The sequence below is a fragment of the Lactuca sativa genome, chromosome 1 (genome assembly GCF_002870075.4).
Source record: "Lactuca sativa cultivar Salinas chromosome 1, Lsat_Salinas_v11, whole genome shotgun sequence".
NCBI classification, from domain to species: domain Eukaryota; kingdom Viridiplantae; phylum Streptophyta; class Magnoliopsida; order Asterales; family Asteraceae; genus Lactuca; species Lactuca sativa.
In genome coordinates this window covers 218,447,453-218,455,131 of record NC_056623.2, presented here as the reverse complement: position 1 = coordinate 218,455,131, position 7,679 = coordinate 218,447,453, and the positions used below count along the sequence as shown (strand labels likewise).

The 7,679-nt window shown below is 34.7% G+C and overlaps 1 long non-coding RNA gene across 2 annotated transcripts; it reads left to right on the top strand.

The window, feature by feature from the left end:
• Positions 1-889: 889 nt before the first annotated feature.
• Positions 890-3,645, top strand: LOC111892417 (uncharacterized). Of its 2 annotated transcripts, none has more exons than XR_008229371.1 (8): positions 890-1,307; positions 1,678-1,737; positions 1,883-2,135; positions 2,294-2,348; positions 2,517-2,605; positions 2,717-2,808; positions 2,950-3,072; positions 3,431-3,645. It is a non-coding gene; the product is annotated as an uncharacterized LOC111892417 (long non-coding RNA). The 2 variants fall into 2 exon arrangements; XR_008229370.1 differs by having other exon boundaries at positions 892-1,307; positions 2,904-3,072.
• The last annotated feature ends 4,034 nt before the right edge of the window (positions 3,646-7,679 follow it).

Below are 7,679 nucleotides of genomic sequence, written 5' to 3'. Positions count from 1 at the left end.
TATGAAAATATTTACATTCTTTTATGCAGGTGTTGATCAACGTTTGGGTTTATTCGCTTCTGGATCCTTCCCAGCGTCCTTATCTAATATCTTCCCATTGCAGCTCCATCCCCTGTCCCAATTTATTTCTTCGAAATTTCAGATGAGCATCAAACTCCTTACCTCCATGGTAACAGCCCTATAACCATTCCCTCGCCCAATCACCTACACTTGCTTCTACCGCTTTCTATTTGTTTTAGTCATTTGGAGACGATAAGTCTCCAGTTCCACCGCGTCTCACCGATTATGTTCCCCTCCTCTTCTTCTCTCTCTCTCTCTATCTCTCTCACCCTAAGTCCAGACGGTGACCCATTTTCTCCTATATCCACCATCACCTGCTTTTGCTAATATCCACCTCCAATGATTGACTATCCATTTTGATTTTCTACAGATAAGAATCGCACAATTTGTAGGTGGTGTTTTCTTTAATACCACATGCCTTCTCTGCCGCTTCTCGAGTGGTCGTCGTCTCCATCGGAAGTAGAATTACAGGTCTCCGGTGGGTCGCAATAGATTCCTTCACGGTAGGTAATAGATCATCTTCATCTTCTTTCATATTTGCAGCGTAATCCGAGTAGATCAGTAACAATAAACTACGTATGATCTTAAATTTTTACTTAATATACATTCAAAAGCAAACAATTAAAAACCCTAACTTTGTATGAGAATTATTCATAAGCATTTATTTCTGTTACAACCCTTTCTATTCTCTTTCCCCAACCCACTATTGTTTCCGATGACGTATCTAATTTGTGCCCATTGAAGATGCGTTCTTGATCACAACAAAGTCTCACAAACACTAATTTCTTTTAATCACCATCTATTGCTTATGTAGAGTACATGTTTGAAGCCAATGATTTTGTCGTTTGGCATATGTGGCTGGTATAGCTGATGAATAGTGAAATGGCTGAGCAAGGGAATTTAAAGACCCTGCTACCAAGAAATCGTAATTGCACCCTATAGGTATGATTTGATTGTTTCTAATGTTATCTATCTTCCAAACTCGATTACAAAAAAAATCAGCCACAAGCTGTCTTCTCATGTCATTTGTGTGTATTTGCTAAGGCTAAACTTTGAATGGAAAGAAAGAAAATCACCCAAGAAGAGAGAGAAGGGAAATCGCGGTTGCGTTCATCGCGCTCTCAAATATTGATTGTGAAGCGCATTTCACTCTAGCCCGAATTGAGAATAAATCAAAAAAGAAAGATATGGTGAAGGTCATCTTGTCTCTCAATCCAAATGCACATCTGACTAATGATATTGATAAGGTTAGATCATTCAACTATAGTCCACATTGTTTTTTGTTGGAGTTTTTCAATCAAATTTTTGAAATTCGCATTTGGGTAAACCATTGAATTTCTTTTTATCAATAAATCGGAGAAGTAAGTTACACTCTCTGCAACCGACTGTCCCTGCGTATCTGTATAGGTGTATATACATGTTTATTTTTGTAGTTATGTGTATTTGTTGCTATTTGTATTTAGACTTATGAAGTTTTCAAATCAGTAAAAGGATATTTGCAGTTTTAGATAAATATATAATGATTATGATGTTATTTCAAATTCAGTTTTGTCTCTACCTTTTACTGGAATTAGCCATGCATGCCACTGATGGATGATACATATATGAATTTTTCAGCTCCACTTTATTATGCTAGATGAACATGGCTGCTGACATACAAATTATCTATTTTATCAGGTAGTCTACAGATAAACTACAATATAACTTTTCCTTTGTTTATCTTGAAATGAGTAGCGGTTTAGAAGCTCTAACCGAGTTAAAAAGATATGTTGACTATTGGCTTAGGTTTCTATTATTTATTTATTTTTTTGTGTATTTTCAGCTGTAGTTAGATGAATATGGGGAAGAAAACGAATATGGTCTTGAAATGCATTCAAATTGAACAAAGAAGCTTATGGAAGTAGAAATTTATCAATGTTTTCTGTATTTTTCTAATATTCCAGATTTCGTGTAGGTTTTAGAACTTTCTATATTTAATTTGCAAACCAATGTTGATTCGAGTAATAGGAAGTAGGGCAATGGAAAAACCTGCAAAGGAGGCAAAACACTCGCCAAAAGTGACTCCAACTTCCCAGGTGAGTTTATTGATCTAAGTCCATTTTTTCGTGTACATACATGTTGTTGTACTTAATACATTCATTATATATATATATATATATATATATATATATATATATATATATATATATATATATATATATATATATATATGTTGTGTATTTTCTTTGTTCAGGGGCAATCCTCAAGTAATCCCATGGAGGTTGTCCTATATTACACAGGGTTTTCAGGTTTCATATATTTACCACTTTTAAGCTTTGTGAATTGGATACTAAATCTAGATGAGATTAGATGTTATTAAATCTCTACAATCAAATGACGTAGCTTTCTCTTGCTTTCTGATTTCTTCTCAATTTGAATAGAAATATCGTTGGTTCATGTAACTATACATGTGTCAGGTACCTTTGAAACACTACAATAGCAATATAGGAAAGGATCTAATACATCAATTTAGAAGATATCTTGATTACAGAAAACCTCAACTATAGTTAGTAATCAACCTTATTCCACCATTTGTTTCTGGATTTCATAAGTTTTTAGTGTTTCTGAATTGTATTGATTCTAATTTAACGCTTACACGTGGAATATCAATGCCAAGATATCTGAAGATATGGTTGGCATGGATATGCAATGATAGATTTTGACATGACTACCACCGATTCCTATTTCATAATGGAAAGATCTAGAAAGGTAACACAAATCCAACATCTATACCTTTCTTTTTAATTCATTTCACAAATTAAATGCTTATGTTTGATTATATCTTAAATGCTCATATTTCTAAGTCCATGAACTTGATGGATCATTGGGTGGAGATGTTACAACTGGCAGGGGTAAAATAGTCCAACAACATCCAAAAAAACAATTGGAGTGGTAGAGATACTAGAACTGGATGCGAAATTTTTATTTGTTCGTGCTTCTACACTTTCAGTTCTTGATGAATAGTTATCAAAGGTAATAAGAACTCTCTTTCAAACATGTATTGAAGAAGAGGACATACTAACCGACTTTGTTCTTTCCAGTGTTGGTATTATTCTTTCTTTTAATTAAGTTTATCTTTAATGTATACAAATATTTATGAAAAAGGGAAATGTAATAATGTTTTTAATATTGGATATCTTTCTAGAGTTTGATGTTTTCCCTTTTTTTTGAAGAAAAATAAATACCAGTAGTTTAGGAGTTAATCACTGAGTTCCAAATTATTGAATTGCTAGAAAATGTATTGAACTTAGATAAATCTATCATCTTGGATCTATTATTATGCTTCATCGGTTATTTTTTTATGGATTTTTCTATGCTATTTTCACTGCAGGATACAAAGCTATATTGCATATTCACTCTGTTGTTGAGGAATGTGACATTATTGTGTTCATGCATCAAGTTGATCCTAAAACTAGGAAACAAATAACGAAGGTGCTTTTTTGTCAAGAATGGTGGTGTTATCATTTGTCATGTTCAGCTTAGTTTTCATATTTGTTAAAAGGACCATTTTTCCCTTTTAACATTTCAATTTTATATTTTGTTACATTCTTCTCTTACCTTTTCCTTTTTCCCCTAGATGTCTATTTACTTTTAGAACCATTGTATATTGAAAGACCCTAACATTCGTATTTCCGAAAGACCCAAATTTTCATACTTGACAGTATAGTTACTCCAAAACATGCTACTTGCATATTCATAAAAACAATATTTTACATTGATAAAGAGGTTACAAACTACTGGATACAAACCGACTATTAGAAAGTGTTATATATTACATAACTACCCAGGATATTGTAATTTATACAAACATAAACTGAAGTACAAAAGTACTATTACAAACTATTCTTAATCTTTGAACAGTATACGATCATACTGATTACTTATCTCCTGCAATTGTTAAACATTGACAAGGTAAGTGGTAACGCTTAGTGAGTTCAATAATAGAGACAATATAACCTTATGCCATATATATACTTCAATATGGCAGAAGCAAAGAGAAACAAGGAACAACAAAGGCATATGTGAATCATGTGTGAAACTGTCACACCCCCAAACCAAGGATGGCGGAAACGTCCGGGGGTGGAGGACTTCATGTGTAGTATCATAACAACAATGACAATAGTGATGAAAGTAAACACAACCAACATATATATAATTGAAAGAGTTACATCATTGTATGAATTACATGTTTCAAAATCAATTACAATATGTTGACAAAATATGATAAGTTTGACGCCTCAACGTCCCATCCTCAAAAGTACTTTGTTACCTGTTTAGCGATTTCCTGAGAATACAAGTAGTTTGAAAAAGTGTCAACACAATGGTTGGTGAGTTCATAAGTTTTTGTATATAATTATGAAAAGCTTGTCATGTAATTGTATAATTGTTCCAGAAAAATCCGATATTTTCCTTACAAAGTTATGTAGTCCTAAATACCAGGACCGAAAATGAACAAATATTTGTCATACTTAAAAATATAAAGGTGGTTTTAAATTGGCATAAAACCCTTTCTGATGTGAGAAAAATTCCGTAATGAATGATGTGTAGTCTTAAATACCAAGACCAAAAGTATACAATAAAGTATGTAATTGTTGATGTAAAAAGTGATTTTAAATCGACATAAAACCCCTTTTTTTTTTTTGATAGGAAGGCGTACAAGTACTTTTCCATACTTAAAGTAATTTCAGTGAGCTAAATAGACCTAACTCGCTAATTTAAAGTTAGAACCCGTAAATCTTATGATTGTTAATACCACATGTGAGTTATTATAACCATACTAGACATAGACGGCCTCGTAATGCGACGTTCTTCAGGCGTCGCCGTTAAATGACACTTGTCACCACAGACCTGCCGGTCTAGCTGTTGCAAGCAGCTCTGGTGTGGGTTTGTCAAACCCAATATAGATCTATACACAACTATCACGTTCTCCCTACAAGAGACTCTAGTTACAATTTACAGGACTTTTTGACTTTGTTACTTTGGAAGTAACCCGAAGGGAATGACTCACAAATTTATTCATTAACAGATTTACGTGAACTAAACGGAAAACCTTTGGTAAATATGTTTGAGAAGTAAATGATACATAAACTATACCTATTATAGTTTATCCAAAACGTTTGTAATGTATAAGAATTCTTTTATGAATGCTTTAATGCTATGAATCCATAAACTATGCTCATTATAGCTCAATATATGTGTTCTAAATGAATAATTAATCTTATCATGAATGACTATATTTCAGTTTATGATGATAAACTAACATGGAAACACATTCAATATTTGGAACTTATCGTTATACACTTTGCTCAACATAATACAAAGTGTTATGAAAGCTATAAGCTGTTAACAAATTTTCAACCTTTCTACACTGTTTTTGAAAATTCATAGAAAAATCATACGAAGCTGAAAACTAAATCCGTAAATTCTGAGAGTTCCCAAAATGTGTCTAGTTTACTCATAATTTTTATCATGATTTTTAATGACCTCCAACTTGGGTGAAAAAGTCCATAATCACAGACTGGTCCGGATTGGTGTTTGAAATGATAGGCAGTTTTGTAAAAATCACCATAAATTGTAGAAAAATCGTATGGAGATGTGCAAGTAGTCATTTTAAAGCTAAGAACTGGAACTACGTACACCTAAAACAGTTTTGAAAACTAAAATGTTTATGTTGTCCAAAACAGTCCGTGAATGGAGTTGAACTTTTCTGATGAAGGCTGTTAGAAAAGTGTAGTTATGTTCTTGGTGTTTTAACTTGTATTCCCCCCCGAAAAACTTGAGAAAACATGAAAATATAGGGGTATGAACTCACCTTAAGTGTTTTCAGTAGATGATTGTTGAAGAATGGAGGTGTTTAACTCAAGAACACTTGGAGATGCCTTGAAGATTTTTTAGAATCTAGCATCATAGTTATGGAGTTTGTATAAGCTATCAATGATTTGAGTAGAATGAAGTGTAAAAATCACAAGGAGGATGGATTACACTCACCAAGAGTGGAAGAACACTTGATGATCAGCCTTGAGATCTTGAATTAGAGAGAAAAGTTGGAGAGAAAAAGTTGGAGTTGAATCTTTGGTGGAATGAGAGTGATTGAAGAAAATGAGGAGAGAGGTTGAGTGACCAGCCCTTAGAACGTGGGGATGGCTTGTGAGAGGGGTAAAAAGTACAAGGAAGTGACAAGGTATGGTGGGGAGGAGTGTGGGTTAATCATGGAGTGGGTATGGGGTTGTTTGTGTCATAAAATAAGGTAAAGTCAAAACTCTACCTTTGTACTTTACCTACTCTCTTTTGGATAAGGTTTTATCCTTAAAATATGATTAAATCATTAATTTAGGGGTCTTATATCTTAAAATAAAGTTTTGGGTGAAAATCCCATGTTAAAACAATTAAAAACGGCTTAAAACGCGAATTTAATCGAAAACCGGGAGAAAAAGGGCTTCCCAGCGAGACCTCTCGGTCCTAGGCCGAGGTTCGGTCCCTAGGCCGAGGTTCGGTCAGGAAGGTGCTGATTCGGAAGCGAGAGGCTGAGCCGGAAACGAGATGCGAAGCGAGGGTTCGATCCGAAGAGTAGTCAGAACCGAAGGAACTGTAGTGAATAGTACCTTCGGTTCGGTTCTTCCTTTTTAAGCGAGGTTCGGTTAGTGTGAACAGTACCTTCGGTTCGGTTAGTGTGAACAGTACCTTCGGTTCGGTTCAGCAGCCTTCTTCATCAGGAGGGTTTCGGTTCCTAAGAGGGGTTTCGGTTCCTAAGGTCCGTTTTTCGCGTAGACTTTCGTTTTTGGGCTGTTTTCGCCAAATTCGAGGGTCCGGATGCCCCGAGTGATTATAGAAAGTTGGGAGAGATTTCGAGAGAGATTTGAGAGAGATTCCACGTACTCAGAGAGATTTGGAAGAGATTTGACATTCTTGGAGAGATTTCACATACAAAGAGGTATTTGGGAGAGATTTCACATACTTAGAGAGATTTGGGAGAGATTTGACATACTTGGAGAGATTTCACATACAGAGAGATATTTGGGAGAGATTTCACATACTTAGAGAGATTTGGGAGAGATTTGACATACTTAGAGAGATTTGGGAGAGATTTGACATACTTGGAGAGATTTCACATATAGAGAGATATTTGGGAGAGATTTGACATACTTGGAGAGATTTCACATACAGAGAGATATTTGGGAGATATTTCACATACTTAGAGAGATTTGGGAGAGATTTGACATACTTGGAGAGATTTCACATACAGAGAGATATTTGCGAGAGATTTCACATACTTAGAGAGATTTGGGAGAGATTTGACATACTTAGAGAGATTTGGGAGAGATTTGACATACTTGGAGAGATTTCACATACAGAGAGATATTTGGGAGAGATTTGACATACTTGGAGAGATTTCACATACAGAGAGATATTTGGGAGATATTTCACATACAGAGAGATATGTGGGAGAGGTTTTTGATAAGAAGAGATAGAGTGAAAACGATTGAGAGCGTTTTCGTGTGTGATGAATGTGAGTGTCCGGCTTCGCAATGCAAGGTCCTTAGACCCCATTATGCCATGTTTTAGGATCTTACACACTCCTT